The sequence below is a fragment of the Cetorhinus maximus genome, chromosome 2 (assembly GCF_964194155.1).
Source record: "Cetorhinus maximus chromosome 2, sCetMax3.hap1.1, whole genome shotgun sequence".
Classification (NCBI taxonomy): domain Eukaryota; kingdom Metazoa; phylum Chordata; class Chondrichthyes; order Lamniformes; family Cetorhinidae; genus Cetorhinus; species Cetorhinus maximus.
The window spans coordinates 193,625,245-193,647,632 of NC_135880.1; the positions used below are offsets into that span (position 1 = coordinate 193,625,245).

Below are 22,388 nucleotides of genomic sequence, written 5' to 3' on the forward strand. Positions count from 1 at the left end.
CACATTTCCATCTACTGCTGATAACCTTTAATTCCCTTGCCTAACAAGAATTTATCTACCTCTGCCTTAAAAATATTCGATGACCCCGCTTCCACCACCTTCGGAGGCAGAGAGTTCCAAAGTCACACAACCCTCTGAGAGAAAATATTTCTCCTTATCTCTGTCTTCAAAGGGAAGCCCATAATTTTAAAACATTGCTCCCTAGTTCTGGACTCTCCCACAAGGGGAAACAGCCTTTCCATGTCCGCCTTGTCAAGACCGTTCAGGATCTTATAAACTTCAGTCAAGTCACCTCTCACTCTTCTAAGCTCTAGTGGAAACAAGCCCAGTCTGTCTAATCTTTCTTCATAAGACAACCTGCTTATTCCAGGTATCAATATAGTAAACCTCCTCTGAACCGCCTCCAATGCATTTACATCCTTCCTTAAATAAGGAGACTAAAACTGCACAAAATATTTGAGATGTGACCTCACCAATGCCCTGTATAACTGAAGCATAACATCCTTACTTTTATGTTCAATCCCTCTCTTAATAAAGGATAACATTCCATTAGCTTTCTTAATTACTTGCTCTGCCTGCATACTAACTTTTTGTGACTCATGCATTAGAACACCTGGATCCCTTTGCACCTTGGAATTCTGCAGCCGTTCCCCGTTTAAGTAATACTCTGCTTTTTTATTCTTCCTGCCAGACTGAACAACTTCACACTTTTCCACATTATACTCTGCCTGGCACATTTTTCCCCACTCACTCAACCTATCCATATCCGTCTGCAACCTCCTTATGCCCTCTTCACAACATACTTTCCTACCTATCTTTGTGTCGTCTACAAATTTAGTTACCAAGCCTTCACTCCCCTCATCTAAATCATTGATGTAAATTGTAAAAAGTTTCCCAGTACAGACCCCTGTGGGACTCCACTCGTCACATCCTGCAAATCAGAAAAAGACCCATTTATGTATACTCTGTTTCCTGCCAGCCAGCCAATCTTTTATCCATGCTAGCACGTTACTCCTTACATCATGAGCTTTTATTTTCCACAATAACCTTTGATGTGGCACCCTATCTAATGTCTTCTGGAAATCCAAGTACAGCACATCTACAGGCTCCCCTTTATCCACAGCACATGTTATTCCTTCAAAGAACTCCAATAAATTGGTTAAGCATGATTTCCCTTTCACAAAACCATGCTGAGCATTCCAATTACATTGAGTTTCTCTAAATGCCCAGCTATAACCTCCTTAATAATCAATTCTAACACCTTCCCCATGGCAGACATCAAGTTGACTGACCTATAGTTTCCTGTTTTCTGCCTCCCTCCCTTCTTGAATAGAGGGGTTATATTTGCTACTTTCCAATCTGATGGAACCTTTCCAGAATCTAGTGAATTTTGGAAAATTAACACCAGTGCATCAATTACCTCATTAGCCACCTCTTTTAAGACCCTAGGATGAAGTCCACCAGGACCCAAAGACTTGTCAGCCCGCAGCTCCATCAGTTTGCTCAGCACTGCTTCCCTAGTGATTGTAATTTCACAAAATTTCCCTCTCCCTTTTACCTCCTGATTTACAGCTATTACTGGAATTTTTTTTGTACCCTCTATAGTAAAGACAGAAGCAAAATATTTGTTCATTTCATCCACCATTTCCTTATTATCTATTATTAACTCCCCATTGTCACTCCCTAACACTCACTTTACTTACTCTTTTCCTTTTTAAATACCTGTAGAAACTCCTGCTATCCAGTTCTACATTTCAAGCTAGCTTCCGCTCTTCCTCTAATTTCTTTCTCCTGAAAAAACTTTTAGTCATTCTCCGCCATTCTTTGTATTCTGACTCATCATCTGACCTGCCACTCATCTTTGCGCAGTTATATACTTTTTCCTTAAGTTTGATACTTTCTTTAATTTCTTAAGTTAACCACGGATGGTGGGTCCTCCCTTTAGAACTTTTTTTTTATAGTAGGAATATATTTATTCCGAGTATTCTGAAATATCCCCTTAAATGTCTGCCACTGCTTCTCTATTGATCTATCCCTTAACCTAATATCCCAGTTCACTTCAGCTAGCTCAGCTTTCATGCCCACATAGTTGCCCTTATTTAAGTTTAAAATACTAGTTTTAGATCCACTCTTCTCCCTTTCAAACTGGATGTAAAATTCAATCATATTGTGGTCCCTGCTACCACGGGCTGCCTTTACTCTGAGGTCATTAATTAATCCTGTCACATTATGCAATACCAAGTCTAATATAACCTGCTCTCTGATTGGTTCCAGAACGTGCTGCTCTCGAAAGCATTCTATGAACCCCTCATCCAAGCTACTACTGCCAGTCTGATTTTTCCAGTTTATATGCAGATTAAAATCACCCATGATCATTGACATCCCTATATCACAAGCACCCAATATTTCTTCTTGTGTACTTTAGCCATCCCAAACACCCTCCATTGGCAGCTGACACTGGATGTGAACAGAGTGAATCTCAGCCCCCAGTGATCCGGGAACTCATTGCCTAACCTCATACATGAATAACGGGCACCTCGGGCAACATAGCAGAGGGTTCACTGGCTCCTGGTTAAGGAGGATACCAGCACATGTCAGTGCCCTTAAGATGACAATGGGGGCGATAAATTTGATGAATTGGTAGGTGCATCTATTCTGTGCTATTGGCACTGAGCTCCGTGTGAGATGAAATGTATCTGGAATTCACAGGTGAAGGGTCAGTCTGCCATTGGACAGAAGAGTCGATAGCAAGCTGCTGAGCTCCATGGCCAGATTCCGGATACCCACGATGCTGCAAAGAAGAGGCACAATTTCATAAAGTCAACCATCATAAAAGCAAGTAAGCCTCGATTAAACTGTCTGGTAACACATAAATTATGCCCAACCATAATAACCTTGAATATCTCACAACTCATTCATTTATCAACATCCTGGGGGTTACCATTGATCAGAAACTAAACCAAACCAGCCAGCTGAATACTGTGGCTACAAGAGCAGGTCAGGAGCTGGGAATTCTGTGGCAAGTAACTCACTTTCTGACTCCTTAAAACCTGTCCACCATCTACAAGGCACAAGTCAGGACTGTGATGGAATACTCTCCATTTGCCTGGATGAGTGCAGCTCCCACAACACTCAAGAAGCTTGACACCGTCCAGGACAAAGCAGCCTACTTGATTGGCGTCCCTTCCACCACCTTCAACATTCACTTGCTCCACCACTGACGCACAGTAGCAGCAGGTGGACCACAAACAAAATGCACTGCAGCAACTCACCAAGGCTCCTGTGACAGCACCTTTAAACCCGCTTTCTCTGCCATTGAGAAGGGCAAGGGCAGCGGATGCATGGGAGCACTGCTACCTGCAAGTTCCCCTCCAAGTCACTCACCATCCTGACTTGGAAATATATCGCCGTTCCTTCACTGTCACTGAGTTAAAATCCTGGAACTCTCTCCCTAACAGCACTGTGGGTGTACCTACGCCACATGGACTGCAGTGGTTCAAGAAGGCAGCTCACCACCACCTTCTCAAATGCAATTAGGGATGGGCAATAAATTCTGGCCTAGCCAGCGATGCCCACATCCTGTGAATGAATAAAAAAACAATTCGGATCAATCCAAGCCTGTGCAGGGTTTCTTACTCTGTCACTGCTTTGTCTCTGATTGAGGAATTGGCATATCAAACTCATTAAGAGAGAAGGGCCCTTCTGTATTGTACAGTTCTTGCTTTTGTTTGAACCCAGAAATAAGATCCTCTGGATTCTTCATGATCAGCAAACAGCCAGTGCTGTATGGTTACTGATCAAATAGAGTCCACAGCACAGAAACAGGCCATTTGGCCCATCTGATCCATGCTGGTGTTTATTATCCACATGAGCTTCCTTCCACCTTATTTCATCTCACCCACTCTCAACATATCATAATTTCCTTTCTCTCTCATGTCCTAGACTCCCCTACAAGAGGAAACAACCTCTCAGTGTCTACCCTGTCAAGCTCCCTAAGAATCTTATATGTTTCAATAAGGTCTCCTCTCATTCTTCTAAACTCCAATGAGTACAGGCCCAAACTGCTCAACCTCTCCTCATAAGAAAATTCCTCCTTACCCGGGATCAACCTCTTGAACCTTCTCTGGACTGCCTCCAATGCCAGTACATCTTTCCTTAGGTAAGGAGCCCAAAACTGTTCACAGTTTTCTAGGTGTGGTATAAATAGTGCCTTGTATAGTTTTAGCAAGACTTCCCTATTTTTATACTCCATTCCCTTTAAAATAAAGGCCAACATTCCATTTGCCTTCCCTATTACCTGCTGAAAATGTATGCTAGCTTTTTGTGATTCATGCCCAGCATTTCAACAGAGTGACTAATCCATTTATTTTGAAGGATTAACACCTTCACTAAAGTAGAAGAATGAAATTCAAAGGTATTTTTGTCCATTTATATTGTAGATCCTAGTTTCCTGGGGGTAAATTTAGGGAGCTAGGTTTCCAACTAGGAGCTAAAGGGGTTAAATTGTGAGAACAAGTAGCATAAACTCGACTTGTCCCCTATAGATTAAGGGATAATCAAACGGAGGTATTTAAGACAATTGAAGGAGTTAATAGGATAGATTGAGAGAAACTGGGGGAGTCCAGAACAAGAAGATAAATATAACCTTAAATATAGAGCTAGACCATTGGGGATGTCAGGAAGCACCTCATTACACAAAGAGTAGTGGAAATCTGGAACGCAAGTGATTGAGGCTGGGGTCAATTGAAAATTTCAAAACAGATGGATAGGTTTTCATTCGATAAGGGTATTAAGTGTTATGGAAACAAGGTGGAGATACAGATCAGCCATAATCTAATTGAATGATGGAACAGACACAAGGCCTTCTCATTTTTCTACATTCCGAGATAAAGAGACAAGGCTCATTAGTACAAGATGGCAGTGAAATGGAATTGCGAGATTACGAAGATCAGACGAATGAAGAATCAATGATTCACTGGCACCAAAGGCCTGATTTAACCAGCCACATCTGGCAGGAACAGGGGTGGGTTTGGGTGAGACCCCACTGGAGTTAGAGAAGTTTAAAGTCAGCTGGAAAGGAAGCAGGTGTCCAACTCCAAACATGCCCAATTCCCACGGTAAGCAGAAGGTTAAAATTAGGGACTCACGTTTGAATCATAAAATCCCATAAGAGAAAGGACAGGTTGAAGAGGGTTGAGAGAACAACAGTTCTGAGATTCTGGGAAGAGAGAAAGTGCAAAAAGGGACACAGAGTCTACTCTGCATCACATTTATCATGGGGAAATTTGAATTCTACCGCCCGGGAGCAAGGAGGCTGACAATACAGATATTACATTGACATTACAACAGGGGCTGATTGGACCGTGTGGCCTGCTTTTGTGTTGCAATTTCTACGGGCAGAATTTTACGCTTCCAGACAAGCCAGTTTTCAGGCGGGGGGTGGCGGGGGGGGGGGGGTGCACAAAATGCCACGGGCACCTTTCCCGGCATCAACTCACCCGCCCCTGCCCTCACCACAATTTTACAAGTGATGATGGGAGCATCGGGCGGCCTGTTTGCTCTTGTGCCAATTAATGGCCACTTAAGGGCCACTTCCTGCCACCGCCACTATTTCAAAGGGCTGAGGCCCCGATGAGTTGGAAACCCAGCAGGTAACACCGCTCAGCTTTGGGCAGGGAAAGGAGGGGGTGCCTCCTTTACGGGACCCCTGTTTCAATAGGAGGCCCACTCAGAGCTTCAAACACCCTCACTTTTCCCACCCTGTCCACCCCTGCCCCCGACACCTGCCCCACCCCAATTTATCTTGCATCTGGCTCCAGCAACAGACGTTCGGAACTGCGTGCAATCCCAGCAGTGGCCACCTCTTCCAGTGGCGTGGCTGGGACCGAAGGGCTGCAGGCCCTCCGATAGGCCAATAGCTTTTGGAGGCGGGGCCTCCTCCCCAGATGGAATGAAATTCTCACCTCCAGGCAATTAATGCCCCAAAAAACGTGAAGGGTCCACGGGACTAGGCGTGAGTGGCCATTATATCCACTTCCACGGCTGCTTATGGGACCCACACACGTCTCTACTCAGTCCAACCAGGCCATGTTGGTGTTTACTCTTCACAAAGCCAATAGCCCTGATCCCATGTACCCATCCTCTTCACATAGCCCTTTAACTCCCTTCCCTTTCCTCTCTTATCTACCCAATTCTAATATGGCCTCTGCTTCAGTATAATATCTGTACCTTTCATAATGCCAGTTTGCACAAGTCCCGATCACATAACTTTGCCAGTGTCAATCATAATGCTCTAGTGGGGGTGGTGTTATCTTGGCTTGTTTGAAAATACCCAGTGTTGAGCCAGGTGACCAAGGAAAATGTGAAGGAAATGAAGAAAATCCAGCTTCCCTGACATGTGCAGTGGGGTGAGCTTCACAGCGGCTGAGGTCAATATCTCAGGAAGTATTCTCTAATCTCTGATCTTATCAAGAGATCACCCAAGGCTCCCAGCCACTCTCCTCAATAGGTAGGTCAGGTAGAGGAAATTTACCGGATGGGGAACTTGCCTGGAGTGCTTCCAAAAAAGTTTAACTCTAAACCGGTCAGGTTTTACACTTTGGACAAGCCAGCCTCTGTAATACACAAGGAGAGTTGTAGAAGACGGTAACTAGGGGGGCACTGTTTTAAAATTAGGGGCCGCCCCTTTTAGGACAGAGATGAGGGAAATTTTTTTCTCTTGGAGGGTTGTGCATCTTTGGAACTTTCTGCCTCAGAAGGCGGTGGAGGTGGGGTCATTGAATATTTTTAAGGCGGAGGTTGATAGATTCTTGTTAGGCAACGGAATCAAAGGTTATCGGGGATAGGTGGGAATGTGGAATTCAAAACACAAAATGATCAGCCATGAAATTACTGAATGACAGAGCAGGCTCAAGGGGCTGAATGGCCTACTTCTGCTCCTATTTCACATGTTCATATGTGATGGGAGATGGTGGCATAGTGGTAATAATGCTGGACTAGTAATCCAGGGGTCCAGGCTAATGCTCTGGGGATTGTTGTAAAAACCCATCTGGTTCACTAATGTCCTTTAGGAAAGGAAATCCGCCATCCTTACCTGGCCTGGCCTACATGTGACTCGAGACCCACAGCAATGTGGGCAACTCTTAGCTGCCCTTTGAAATGGCTGAACAAACCATTCAGTTCAAGGACAATTAGGGATGGGCAACAAATGCTGGTCTAGCCAGCAACACCTGCATCCTATGAAAGGATTTTTTTAAATTTCCAGTTACCTCTTACTGACTCCAATGTAAGCATCCTTTTATTTCACCTCCAACCCCGATCAGGCAGGTTCTGCTCTCGCCACTGCTCTTTAAACGGGAAGGTAACGAAATGAAATTAAAGAAAAGAACATGAACTGAAGGCTGCTGGAGAGTCACCATTTGGATTTAGGTTAACTTCAATTTAAGGGTCAGCAAGTCCACCTGAAACAGGTTAGGCCTAAAAATTAATGTAAATCAGGCTCATAAAAATTTTTTTCCAATTTATTCTTAGGATTTGGGTATCCCTGGCAAGGCTGGCTTTTATTGACCATTTTGAGTTGCCCTGAGGGGTAGGTGATACAACTGAGGGGCTTTCTAGGCCACTTCAGAAGGCAGTAAATAGTCAATCATGTTGGCGTGGGAATGGAGTCACCTATAGGCCAGGTCGAGTAAGTAGAGTAGGTTTCCTTCGCTGTGGGTTTTTACAAGAATCCCACAGCTTAATGGTCACTTCCACTGATCCAGTATTTTTTTTACACCAAATTTGGATTCTTCAATTGCCATGCTTGGATTTAAATTCACATTATCTGGATGATTAGTCCAGGAATATAAACACTACACTACTTTAGATTTTGGCTTTACAGGTCATATGCCGTATCATGGACTCTTCCTCAGGAGCTTAAATAAGTAAAGTGCAGCTAAGTTTTTCACCGATCCTCAAAGGTATTCACATAAACTCTGGGATAGGGGGCTAAGTTTCTTCAGTCAAGAACCCTCTGTGTTCCTCTTTCTGTCTCTGTGTGCTTTCTCTTTGTGCCTGTATCTCTGCGTAGATTGCCTTCACCCTCCAAGTCTTCTGCTTGTAGATCTCCTTTATGTCTGCAGCTCTCCTTTGTGTCTGCCAGCCACGTGGCTTTTTTTTAACATCCTTCCTATTGGTACTGCTTCTAGGTCAAGGGTCACCAGGTCACATGAACCAGTACTTCTTATTATCCATCAAAATTACAATTGATACAAACTCTTAAAAATCCTTTTCAAACATTCTTAAAAACAATTACAGATTCCACAGGCATTTTAAAGAAATTTTAACATTTCCTTACTGTACTGCTTCCGGGTCAAATGTCATCACAATATATCCAACCACAGTTAGCAACCCGAAGTGGTAGATGTTTAAGTGCTGGTATTTCCCCTGTATGGATTCAGTCCCAGAACAGGTCATGGTGGGTGGTAAGTAAGCAAAACACCCCAGGGGAGATGAGGCAATCCTCAGTTTGGAATTGACAAAGAGCAGGGGCCTTTGCCATTCCCTCATTATACCAATTGTTGCGTGTTAGCACAGAGCTAAGGAGCCAATCACATCAACACCAAGAGTGCGATATTAACTAGGACATTAGGGACTTAAAAAGAGGAAGCAGGAATTCTCTCACCTCACACCCTGGAACATTGGCTGGCATTGTGCAAATGTCAAAGGCAATTTGCCAGCTCCATCCGACAATGAACAGCATGCAAACAAACACAAGGCGGGCAATGCCCTTAACACCAATCAGGTCCTGCCCAATGTGGGGGGCTCTGTTTAAGTGTACAATCCCGATACACATATTACATGTCCCGGAAAATGGGTTTAGGTGCATTGCAGTGACTACCATTCTTAGGAATCCCAAAGTAGCTCATAAATGGAATATCCCCAGCTTTCCAGATGGATTTATATTTAGTTGGATTTATGTTAGCTTTACACCGGCAACATTACCCACTGCAACAGATGCTTCCGTCTCAGCGACAGATGTCTTGCATATGGAATTATTACTGAGGCGGGTTGATTATCTTCATATTCAGTATGAGGGATGCAGAAACAAGAGCAGACCCAAGGGGAAAGGCTTTCCCATTCTGGCACCGGTGCTATTGATTTGCCTGGGCACAGTGAATGTATGAAAAACAAACTGTGGGCACACACCCACTCCCTATGGAGCCTGCCAACTTTCCTGTTTTTGCAGATTTCCAATAGTGCCAGGCACAGAAGTGGGTAGACTTACCACTTGCAAAGAAAATAGGGCCATTTGGTCTGTATTGAGAGCATCAGGAAATGAAGCCTTTGGAACAATACAGCGGCCTTCAGGAGAGGAGAGGCGAGAGAAAAATAACCAGCACAGCTGGAGCTGATAGAGACAACGTAACCAGCTTTGCTACTCTGGTGCTTCAACAACAAGAACCTGCATTCACATAGCAGCTTGCACAACCTCAGGATATCCCAATGCACTTTACAGTCAATGAAGTACCTTTGAAGTGTAGTCACTTGCAAAATGTGATACACACCCAATGTACACACAGCAAGCTCCCATAAACAGCAACGTGATAATTGTTGTAATATGCCTTTAAGGGATAGCAGCATGCCATCACTAGAAGGGAAGTGTGTCATGTGATCCAGCCTCAGTTTCACTTTTGCCCGTGAGCAGAACACAGCCAAGCTCAGATGTCTTCCAGCTTTCTATCCACGTAAATATGTTCTTATGTGCCTGTTCTAAATAAACGAACCCACAATATGTTTACCTAATCCCTTATGAGTAGCTGGTGCTTTTATATCATTATAAAAGCATAACAATCGTGGTCAGATAATCTGTTTCGCTGATGTTAATTAAGGATATTTTACAGCCTCCTGAGAGGTTTAATTTAACATCTCACCTTGAACGGCTGCTTACCCCACCCCACCCCGACACTGCAGCATGCCACTGATTTTTGTGCTTATGTGCTGGAATGGGATTTGAACCCACACCTTTGACTCTGAGGCAGGATGGCTACTCACTGAGCCACAGCTGATACTGTACAAAAGTCAGTCATTTTTTTCTGCTTGTTCTCATTTCATTTAGTACTTGATTGAAAAATCCAGATGTCTCATTGTGCAGTAGGATCTCACGTTAAAGTAACACAGCTTGCTGCTGTCTGTCTGCGCTGTTGCAGCTGTTAAACTCCATGCTTGCTTTAGATGCGAAAGCTGTCGACTTGGCTGCCTTTTCCCACTACAGGCACTTCAGGCGAGTTCTATACTGAATTATCAGTGTTTGTAATGAAGTGTTACTATCAAGTGTATTTTAGTCACAAAATGAGACGAGCGGCTCCAATACTGTTGGATTGTTCTGAAGGCTCCAAGTGTTGAAAGTGGACACTGCTGTGAGCAAACCGAGAGAAAAACAACTAAGGCATTTTTTAAAAATTGCGTTCTTTAATTTTCTTTGAACATTTTTGTTTATTATTCCTAGGAGTATTGACAATGGGAGAGAAAGGGTGTTTCAATGACAGTCAAGAATCATTGACTCCAATAGCAAAGGGTTGGTTGACTTCCCAATCGGTGTGGGAAGACAGACCATTATGGAGATGAGTGGGTAAAACGGCCAATTGCAGAAATGCAGGGGTGGAAGTTGGAGGTGGAAGGTCATGTGATCACTGGGGTCATGTGATGAAGCCTCATTGAGCCAGAGATGGTGACTCCAGGTGAGGCTGATCTCTGTTTCCCTCCCCTCCCCCAGTACAGAATGTCCAGCTGCAGAGTGAGTGCACTGACCAGGCACAAGCATTCCTCTGGTTCCTGGAACACTTTGCGATCAGGAGGCACCTGGAGCACACCAGCTCCTGCCCAGGTCTCCAGGATACCACAGGGGTCTGGCAAGAGTAGGAAATACCCCCTGAAAGGGATACCCTATAGCTGCCCCATCCTCAACCACCATTTTCATTAAGGAGTATGAGCACTTCTACTAAAGGCTTTGTGTTCTGGTCTTGTTCAATATATAACTGAGAGCAGTAACTAGCTGTAAATTCATGACTTAGGAAAAACATTACAACTTTTATATTGAAATGATACCTGTGAGAATGCTCAAAACTACACACAAACAATCTGGTTAATGAGGAAGCCCAGAGCACCAGAACTGTCAAACTGTCAGTTCATGTCATTCTCCCCATGTCACTTCTCAGATGTGTTAGACAGACTAGGATTCACTGAATGAAAGAACCCATAGCACCTTGCACATCCTCAGGACCATCCAAAATGGCTTCACATTCAACGCATTATGTTTGAAGTATAGTCACTGTCATTATTTAGCAAATGTGGCTGCCAGTTTGCGCAAACTAAGATCCCATTAGCAGCAAACGAGTCAAGAAGCAATTCATCCATTTCTGGCAATGATGTTTGAGGGAGTAAGAATGTCGGCTGGAGACCACAAGGATGTTCTGCTGTACTCGAGTAACGCTGCAGAATCTTTAACTCCGCCTGAGAGGATAGGCAGGGCTTCAGTCAGTCATTACATCTGAAAGTCCAACAGTGCAGCAGTCTTCAGTACTACATCAAAATGCCAGCTGTGATTGCATTTGTGTTGGAGTCTGCACCCATAGTCTTCTGACTCAGAAGTCACTTAGTGCCAAGTTAACTGACCTAACCCAGGGACGTATTCAGGGGTAGTGAGGGGCAGGGGGTGGCTACAGTTGACTCCAGAGATCCTGGTCCAGGTAGATAATGGCTGCAGCTTCTCAGTCCACTGACCACCGACTCCAGAGGGAAAAAACAGTTGGACCAGTACTACTTCTTTCCCAACTTTTACTGGTGTTCCATTTTAAGGTATACAAGACCAGTTCAGACCAGTACTCTTATTTCCCAGTTTTTACTGTTTTTCCCTTCTGGGACTCCTGTTCCTATCTTCCCATGTTCATTTAAAACAGGAAAATACACCCCAGGACTTTACAGAAAAGGAGGAATTTTACCCCGAATTGAAATGAGAGTGAGAGAGAAAGACATTGAACAACAACATGCTGATTGAGGATCATGAACTGTCAAACACCGGGCCCAATGGGAGAGCTGTGAGGAGGTCAAAAATTAAACTCTGCCGTTACCTTCCATGAACCTGCTGCTAATAAGCGTTTTGGATGAATTGGGCTAAGGGGAGTCGTGTTGGAGCACAGCAGATCCTAATGACCAAATGGGACCATATACACTAGGGTTGCCAATCTGATTGGATGTGTTCCAGGGGATTTTGTCATATGACCTTCCACCTCCAATTTTCCCTGTGCCCAAACTCCTGTCATTGGTCAATTGACAAGTCCATTCTTCTGGTGCTCCACCTTCCCAGGTCAGTTGGACAGACTCTTTGTTATCTGATTGGATAATTCTTGACTGTGCAGCCTTTGCCCTTATCGCCCTCATTTTTGTAATTAAAGCATCCAAAATCAACTGGGACAAAAAAAAGTTCTCCTTCCCCAAGGATTTTTTTTCTGGGATTGTTGGCAGCAGTGTCCTGGAGATTACGCTTTGATTCTCAGAGACTCCAGGGCAATACTGGATGGTTGGCAACTCCAATGTAGACTCAAGGCTACACTTCCACGTCTGTACTTGCCTGGACTGAGGACGACCCCCCACTGAGCTGCTCCTTCGTAGGTCGGTGGTTCTGCAGCTCAGCTCAGCTCAGTTCTTGGACCTTCCCTTCAGTCATCAGCAAAACAGCTCACATATGAAGCTGGTTCATGTGTGAATCACGGTTGGTGGAAATAAGAACTTGCATTTATACAGCACCTTCCACATCCTTGGGATGCCCCAAAGCGTTCTACAGCCAATGAATTTCTCTTCAAATGTGGCCAATGTAACTTTGTAGACAAAATATGGCAACTAATCTGTGCACAAACAGCAATAGTAATGAGTTATAGAGTCATTTATGGCACAGGAGGAGGCCATTCAGCCCATCGAGTCTGTGCTGGCTCTCCGTGGAGCAATCCAGTCAGTACAATTCCCCCACTCTATCCCTGTACCCCTGCAAGTTTGTTTCTTTCAAATGCCTGTCCAATTTCCTTTTGAAATCATTGATCATCTCTGCTTCCACCTCATGGGCAGAGAGTTCCAGGTCATTGCCACTCGCTGGGTAAAAAATTCACTCTGGATCTCTTGCCCAAAATCTGAAATCCGTGTAATCTAGTCTTTATACCATAAGCTAATGGGAACAGCTTTTGCTTGTCCATTTTATCTAAACCTGTCATAACCCTGTACACCTCTATAAAATCTCCCCTCAATCTCCTTTGCCTCAAGGAGAACAACTCCACCTTCTTCATCCTAACCTTGTAACTAAAATCTCCCATCCCTGGAACCGTTCTGGTAACTCTTCTCTGCACGGTATTAAGGACCCTCACATCCTTCCTAAAGTGTGGTGGCCAGAACTGGATGCAATGCTCTAGTTGTGGCCTAACTTGAACTTTATAAAGGTTCAGCATAACTTCCCTGCTTTTGTACTCAATGCCTCTATTTATGAAGCCCAGGATCCCATATGCTTTGCTAACTACTCTCACAATAAGTTCTGCCACCTTCAAAGGTCTATACACATGAACCCCAGGTCCCTCTGTTCCTGCACACTCTTTGGAATTGTGCCATTGTGTCTATACTGCCTCTCCCTATGTCTTCTGTCAGAATGTATCACCTGACACTTCTCTGTATTCAACTTCATCTGCCACTTCACTACCCATTTTGCTAGTCTATCTATGTCCTGTTGCAGCCAATAGGTATCAGTCAATTAGAACGTATTATTTTAAACATTAGTCAAGGGATATTGACTTGGACACTGGAACTCTCAGCTGTCCTTTGAATAGTGGATTTTCTACTCCGGCTTAGGGGCTGGATATCACATCCAAAATGATGGCACCTCCAATACTGCAGCACTGAAGTGTCACCTTAAGCTTTATATTAGTCTCTATGTTTGGAGTGGGACTCGAATCCATAACCATCTGACTCAAGAGTGGTTTGAAGATGGGAACTCTTGTTCTCTGCCCCCTGCTCTAACTCTCTATTAGGACCTTAATTCTGTAGACCTCCTCACCTCCCTCATAATTTCCTACATCCCTTAATCTAACCTTTTTAAAAGCTTGTTTAAAAGGCAGTGGGTATGGTGGAGTACTGACTTGACTCGTAACCCAGGGATTGGGGTTAATAATCCTAAAATTCAATTCCCGCCAAGGCAGTTTGAGCATTTGGATTCAGTTTAAAACATTTGGAACATAAAGGCGATATCAGCAAAAGTGGCCATGAGCCTTTTGGGCTGTTGTTAAAAATCCGATGGTGTTAATTACTGTCCTTTAGGGAAAGAAACCTGATGTCCTTATTTGGGCTGGCGTATACATGACTCCAGCCCCACAGCAATGTGGCTGACCTTTAACTGCCCTTTAGAGTCCTAGCAAACCACTCAGTTGTTCACCATCTTCTCAGGGCAAATAGGGATGGGCAATAAATGTCACTGACGCCCACATCCTGAGAATGAATAAATGAAAACCCACACTTGGTGTCAGCTCTTGCCTCACTTTTTCTCACTTCTCTTCACAGATTTGACGATGCCCCACTCTATGTCCTAAAAACTTGCATCTCTGCTTCCAGCACAGAGTCTAACTAGGTTGATCACAAAGAAAGTTAGTGCTGGTGTCCACACTCCATTCCTTGTTCATGCTCCACTCAAGCACGACCCAAGCTGGGAGTAGTTTCCAACAAGTTCAGGGTTCGTGGGCGTTGACCCCACTGCTCAGTCGCTTGGCAACAAAATAAAAATTGGCTTTCCAATGTCCACTAATCAAAAATCAGCTTTGACTGCTTCAAATCCTGGTGTAAAGAAATGGTGTCTCCACAAACGGGACCGCTACCATTTAAAGCTGTTATTACTTGAACATCAATTCTGACTCAGTGGCAGTTGTCTTTTCCTCTGGGTCAGAACATTGTGGATTTAAGTCCCACCCCAGAGACTTGAGCACAAAATCTAGTGCACTACTGATGGAGTGCTACACTATCGGCAGTGCTGGCTTTTCAGATGAGACATCAAGCTGCCTCTCAGGTGGATGTAAAAGATCCCATGACTATTTTGAAGAAGAACAAGGGTGTTCCCCCCGGTGCCCTGGTTTAATATTTTTTTTGCGAGTTTTTTGCTGCATGTGGGAGCTTGCTATGCACAAATTGACCGTCACATTTCCTGCATTACAACAATGACTACACTTCAAAAACAATTCCTTGGCTGTAATGTGATTTGCCAAATGTAATATATTGTTATATTATCTGTAAATATCTATAAATAGCTAGGAACTACTTAGCTAGGAACTAATGTGTAAGTGTTCCAGGGGCCACTCAGCTGCACTAGAGGCTGAAGTGATATGGACAGGAGCAGTTCAGTCCGGTTTCTCTTGTGATCCAGACAGCATGGAAAATTAAACATTAAGAGTTTCTGATCTTTACAAACATCTGGGAACCAAAAAGCAGCAAGGACATATAGCACTACATTGTGAAAGGTGCAATATATATATAAAATAGTGATCACCAAAGCCATATGTGACACATACAATCCACTCACTAAATGACCAAAGAATTGCAATCATTGGCTGTAAAGCGCACTGGCACATCATAAAGAATTACAGCCCCAGAGAAAGAAAACTTGCAGATCTAAACGTTTGAAAGGTCTTTAAAACCCCTGTGTTTGGACAGGTATATCAGCTGTTTGCTCACTTTGCGGAGAAATTGTCAACTAATAACCTTGAGCTCTCGATGCATTATCTCCCATTTAAATATGTCAATAGCCTCCGGCTCCACTGTAATTGGATAACTCTGTTTTGAACCACAGATTGCTGGTTAAAGCTGCTGTGAGCTAATGGCTGGGTCGACAGGCTGTTCATCATTGAACTTTGATCTTTACCCCTCTTGACAGCCTTGGACAAAATTCGCAAACTGATGCAACCATATTCCCCGACTGTTTGTCAGTCGTTGCTGTTTCGTGATTACTGATTCCAAATCAATCAATTACAATGCTATTACATCAGCTGGGATCAATACTGAATTTGAAACACAGCACCTGTAACCTAGACAAAACGCTTCCCAAAGCACTTCATAGACACTGAGCCAATGAATGGGAGATTGGGGAGAGGTGACCACAAGCTTCAAGATTCTTAGGACTGCCTTCAAGGAGGAGATGGAGGTAAAGAAAATGAAGGATTGACACAGGGAATTCCAGGGATCTGGTAGGTTGGTTCGGCTGTCAGTGGTGGAGCAAAGTATACAAGAGCTGAAGACAAAAGGAAAGCTTGGTCAGAGCTGTGGGGTCTGGAGGAGACTACAGAGATAGGCAAGAGGGAACTGGTGCAGGATATGGTGCAGGCAGCAGATACAATTTGGGAGGGTGAAGAGAGGCGATATAAACTAAATGGTGCAGTTTTAAAAGTGCTGCAAAACAGAGCGACCTGAAAGTTCACATACATATGTTTTTGAAGATGGCAGACAAGTTGAGAAGGCTGCTGAAAACAGCAGACAGGATTCTTAGCTTTGTAAACAGGCACATAAAAACAAGGTAGTTATGCTAAACCTTTATAAAGGGTTAAGGCTCAGCTGGCGTATAGTGTCCAATCCTGTTAGGAAGGATGTAAATGCCTTGGAGAGATGACAAAGCACAGAGAGGAGATTAACCAGCATAATACCAGGAAAGAGGGAATTCAGTTATGTGGAGAGACTGGAGAAGCTGGGGTGGCTCAGAGAAGGTGAAAGGGAGATTTGACCGAGGGGTTCAAAATTATGTTGGGTTTTGATAGAGACAGGGAGAACTGGCAATAGTCTCTGTTGTGAAAGGACACAGATTTAAGATAGGTGGCAAAAATAAAAGCAGGGGAACATGAGATTTATTTTCACACAAACTGTGCTGACCTGGAATGCGCTGCCTGAAAGAGCGGTGAGAGCAGATTCAATAGTAACTTTCAAAAGGTGACTGGATATATAATTACAAAGGGAAAAAAATTGTAGGTTGTGGGGAAATGCGGAGGAGTGGGACTAATTGGTCATTCACAGAGCCGGCACAGACACAATGAGTGAACAGGATCAGGTTGTGATTTCGGTGGAAGTGAGTGAGTGTGGGTGTTGGGTTAGGTCAGGGTGGGGCTCAGCTGTGCTGTCTTCCATCCGTGTATAATCTCCAACATGCAAACATGAATAAGGAATGGCTTCTGAGGTAAAGCACCAGATACTGATTGCATGTTTGCCGAACTCTACCAGGATTCAGAGCCAAAGCTGGCACTAAAAAAAAGTTTAAAAGCACAATTTCATTCAGGTTTCTTACATGGGTTCTTCTCCCATCAGGGAGTGGAACCCATCAGTATGGACCATTTTCTCCATGGCAGTGGTCAGAAGGAGCCTGGCCAAGTGGGATAGTTTACCTCATGGTCCTGAAAGAAAGATCAAAATGGATCAGTCCTGGTTCCCAGGGCTTCTGATCACTAGCTAGTAATCCACTGCTGGGAAGCCAGTAGACAAGACTGGACTCAACTGCGGACATATAGCCCCTCACACTTAGGGTCACAGGAGGAGATTAACAACTTTACCCAGGTACTTGGGGTGGGGTGCTGGCTCCTATGCAACTGCACCCAGCAGAGTCAGCGGCCTAGGTGTTTGCCCAGAAATTGTGCTTTTTGATGTCGGCCATGGCTCTGTGGTCCTCTGAGTACTGACAGGGTGCTGCGATGTCTTTAAAGCGAGACCCTGTCTCCCCTCTCAGGCAGACGTGAAAGATCCCGTGGCACTGCTCAAAGAAGAGCAGGTCCCCAGTGTCCTGGCTAATGTTTACCCCTCAGCCAAAACCTATAAAACAGGTTAAACAAAAACAGAAAATGCTGGAAAAGCTCAGCAGGTCTGGCAGCATCTGTGGATAGATAAACAGAGTTAACGTCTCAAGTCCTATATGACTCTTCTTCGGAACTGAAGGAGAATTGCTGCCAGACCTGCTGAGTTTTTCCAGCATTTTCTCTTTTTATTTCCGATTTCCAGCATTCACAGCATTTTGCTTTTATTTTCTCCTAAAAACAGGTTACCTGGTCATTATGCCATTGTCGCCTGTGGGATCTTATTGTGTGCATATTGGCTGCTGTGGTCCTACTACAGTGACTACATTTCAAAAGTACTTCATTGGCTGTAAACACATTGCGACATCCTATCATCGTGCAACATGCTGTAAGAATACAAGTGCTTTCTTTAGATTGTGTTAAACAAACCAATTACTAAACTGACACCAACTGGAATGTCAAATCTTCGGGAGAAAATTAAACATCCCAGCGTGTGTAAGATGTAGACATGGCACCTTTGACATAGAAGAACAGTCCAGCAAATATAAAGACAGTGAGGTTCAGCTGATCTGTTCTTTAGGAGTTAAAATAATGTGGCAATATTTTTCCTGACGAGATAGCTTTGGAAAAGTCAGTGCATACTTACTGAGATAACATGCATCTGGAAGCCATAGTCCAGGGATCCAAGGTCAGAGCGAGATGTTTAATTGCAGACAGGTGCAGCTTTGATCGAAGGTTTTGCTTAAAATGCAAATAATGAATTTGAACGTAATGAGCTGTCATTTCACTGCAAGGTCATCTCCCGTTCTAATTAACTTTCAAAGGTCATTCACAATGTCTGGAGATTCAATGCTGAAATTTTAGACGTGATTTAACCCTCCACTGCCAGGGACTTTTCCTTACTCCCCAACATGACTCCCGACCCCTCAACCCGCCCACACGCCACGCCCCAATCTGCCCCCCAACACTCCAATCTGACCACCCCCCCCCACCTGCCCACACACCACACCCCACACCGCGCCCCCCAACACCCAGCACCCCCCCACACCCCAATCTGCAACCCTCCCACACTCCACCCCTCAGCCCCCCCCCCACACCCCAATCTGCAACCCTCCCACACTCCACCCCTCAGCCCCCCCCCACAAACCCCTCAGTTTTGGAGCTAGTTGCTTCAGCTCCAGCCTTATTTCCTCTTTCAGCTTCTCCCATTTTACTTGGGATCACTACAATGTTGGATGATCGCCCTTCTCCATCTGCTCCTGTCACTCACCCATCCCCCTTCCAATCCTGAAGTGTTTTAGTCTCTCACCACCACATCTTTCCATCTGGTCTTAGGCCTTCCACTTCTCCTTCCTGCTGTCCCATCTCCATCACTCGTCTCACCACATTTCCTCTCTCTCTCCGCAACAGATGACCATATCATTTCACTCTCTTCTCAGCTACGTTCTTCGATGCTTCCACAGTCTTCACTGACGCCCCCCCATGATGTGCTGGGTTCCTGATTTTTGTCCTTTCTCATTACTCCACACATCCATCTCAGCATCTGCATCTCTACTATTCACTCATTGTTTCTCCTTTCATGGTGTTGCCCAGGCTTCAGCAGTATAGAACAATGTCTATGTCAGTCCCACAACTGCCTTGTAGATTCTTCCTTTCATTTTCATCAATAATTTTCTATCATGCAACACTCCATGACATGTCTTCCAATTACTCCAGCCAGAGCTAATCTATTGCACCTCAATCACTTCCTAATTTTTAGGATTATTCTTTCATGGATGGGGGTGTCACTGGCAAAGCCAGCATTTGCTGTCCATCCCTAATTGCTAGGCCATTTCCAATGCCAATTAAGTCATATTGCTATGGATCTAGAGTCACATGTAGGCAAGTATAGCAGATTCTATTCCCTAAAGGGCAATAGTGAACCAGATGGGTTTTTACAACAATCAATTATAGTTTATGGCCACTATTAATGAGACTAGTTTTCAATTCCAAATGTATTAATTGGATTTAAATCCCACTTGTACTGTGGTGGATTTGAACCCATGCCCCTAGGGCTTATAAGGATTACTAGATAAGTGACATTACCACTACACCACCATGCCCCCATTTGTTGCTTAGGGTCACAATCCCAACTTGCTCGTCTGCCCTTTCAGGTGGATGTAAGAGATCCCATGGCACTATTTCAAAGAGCAGGAGGATTCTCACTGGTGACCTGGCCAATATTTACCCCTCAGTCAACATCACAAAAACAGATTATCTGCTCACTTACCTCATTGCAGTTTATGAGAGCTTGCTGTGTACACAATGGCTGCTACATTCTTTTACATTACATTGGCTTTGCAAAACATTTTGCATTGTTCTGAAGTCACAAAAGGTGCTATGTCGATGCAAGTTTGTTTTTCCATTTATTCACAGTTACATTTCAGTCACTCCTGTATAAAATGCTTTTCCTACACTTTGCCTCCTATTGCAACACTTGTGTCTCCTCCTATAGCCCAACTACAGAGTAGGTCCATATTCAGAGATCTCTGATCATATCCAGGCAAAATGGTAAACATTGCACTGAATTGGTTTCCATTCATTTGCAGTGATTAAGAAAGGCATCGTCTTTGTCCAGTTATACTTTTTGTTTTTGCATGTTGTTCAGATTTCTACAAGACACTTGTATAACTAGCCAAAGCCCACATGAAGAGTATCTTTGAAAGGAGAATTGGATAAGCACTCAAAGATGAAACATTTTCAGGGCTATCGGGAAAGAGCAGAACAGTGGGACTAATTAGATACTGTAGCTCTTTCAAAGAGCCAGCACAGATGTGTTGGACTAAATGGTCTCCTTCTGTGTTGCATCAGTCGTGATTTGGTAAGTAGCAGGAGTTGAGAGGAGGCACTGACAATAATACTGAGAGATGAGAAAGGCTGTGACTTTCCAGTTGTGTTTGCTGACTGGCTGACACTCTACAGTCCTTGACTCAGCCGCCCCTGAGGGCTTGTCCTCCAAGGTTCAGAGCTCTGAAAGTTACTGGAACATGAGCAATGAGTAAAATGGAAAAGATGTGTTGAACCCACATTAGGCAAAATAATGAGCTGAAAGGAAGCTGGTTTTGTTGCTTAAACTGATATCTCTCTCTCTCTATAGTCATTTTCAAAAAAAAACTCCTTTGTCAGCTGTGGCTCAGTGAATAACTTTTACCTCTACGACAGACAATTGTGGGTTGAAGTCCCAGTCCAGAGGCCTGAGCACACAATTTAGTCTGGTACTCCAGTGCTGTACTAATGCAGTGTTTTCTTTCAGGACTAACATTAAACTGAGACCCTGGCTGCCCTCTCAGGTGGATGTAAAAGATCCCACGCAACTATTTTGAAGGAGCACAAGTGAGTTAATCCTGGTGTCCTGAACAACGTTTATTCTTCAATCAATATCACTAAAAGAGATGATCTGCTCAATATCGCATTGCTGTTTGTGGGATCTTGCTGTGTGCAAACTGGCTGCCATGTTTTCAACTTTACAACAGTGACAACATTTCAAGAGTACTTCATTGGCTGTAAAACATTTTGGGATGTCCTAAATCTGCAAAAGGCACCATATAAATGCACGTCTTTCTTTCTTTACATAATGAAGCAGAGGTGATACAGATTTAATCAGGTTATTTTACTTAGACAGTGAGAACACAGCCAGGGGAAAGAAGGATAATGTTAACTGGAAGCTAACCATATAGAACGCTTTGCAGTCAAATGAGGCTGGAGAAATATTTGGTACTTTCTTTTGACTACAGTTGGGAGGTAAGAAAACAAGGTATAGTGATTTCCCTCAGCTGAGTACTGAGGCAGCGTACAGCCCACGAATAGCTGATGTTGCAGGGATGAAGTCCCTCAGATGGGTCATACATCACCACTGATGAAGCAAAAAATCAAAAGGGAAAAGCTCAACCTGGAGATTCAAGTCCCATTCTGGGAAATTCCCAGACAACCCAGCACAGTGAGTGGTGTAAGGTGTCGGGTATAGTTCAGTAGATCTTATAAAGGTATTCATAGTGTTAGGTAGCTCAACAGTAAGTGTTTATTAACTACTAGAAACTATATACATTGGTACAGTAAAGGTCCAAGCTAGGAGCTGTTTCCGTGCTTGCTTCTACACACAGCTCTGTCCAACACTACACTAACCTCCAGGTGTGGGTCATGTGTTCTCTTACACCACTGTGTGAGCGATACTGTACTCAGTCCCACATTAACCTTTTATGTGCCAGACCCTTGTACTACAGTGAGCAACCCTAATTATACTGAGGGTATGATATAGCAGAAAAAATGTTATAACTGAGAGCTTGATACTGCGTATGGGGTAAAAAGAAAGATATGCATCTATTTAGTACCTTGCATGACCACTGGACATCCTAAAGCACTTTATAGCCAATGAAATACATTTTGAAGTGCAGTCACCTTTGTAATGTAGGAAACATGGTGGCCAGTTTGCACTCAGCATACTGACAAAAACAGCAATGTGATAATGATAGTCTATGTTTTTTGTGTGATATTGATTGAGGGATAATTATTGGCCAGGGTACC

At 43.9% G+C, this 22,388-nt stretch overlaps 1 long non-coding RNA gene across 2 annotated transcripts in view; it reads left to right on the forward strand.

Moving 5' to 3' along the window:
* Positions 1–16,094: 16,094 nt before the first annotated feature.
* Positions 16,095–22,388, forward strand: part of LOC144690901 (uncharacterized) — a 53,583-nt gene continuing 47,289 nt past the window's right edge. Inside the window, exons 1-2 of one of the 2 annotated variants that reach the window (XR_013578990.1) lie at positions 16,095–16,201; positions 18,073–18,216. This is a non-coding gene — a long non-coding RNA (uncharacterized LOC144690901). The remainder of the gene's footprint in view (positions 16,202–18,072; positions 18,217–22,388) is intronic. The other variant, XR_013578989.1, reaches the window with a different exon arrangement.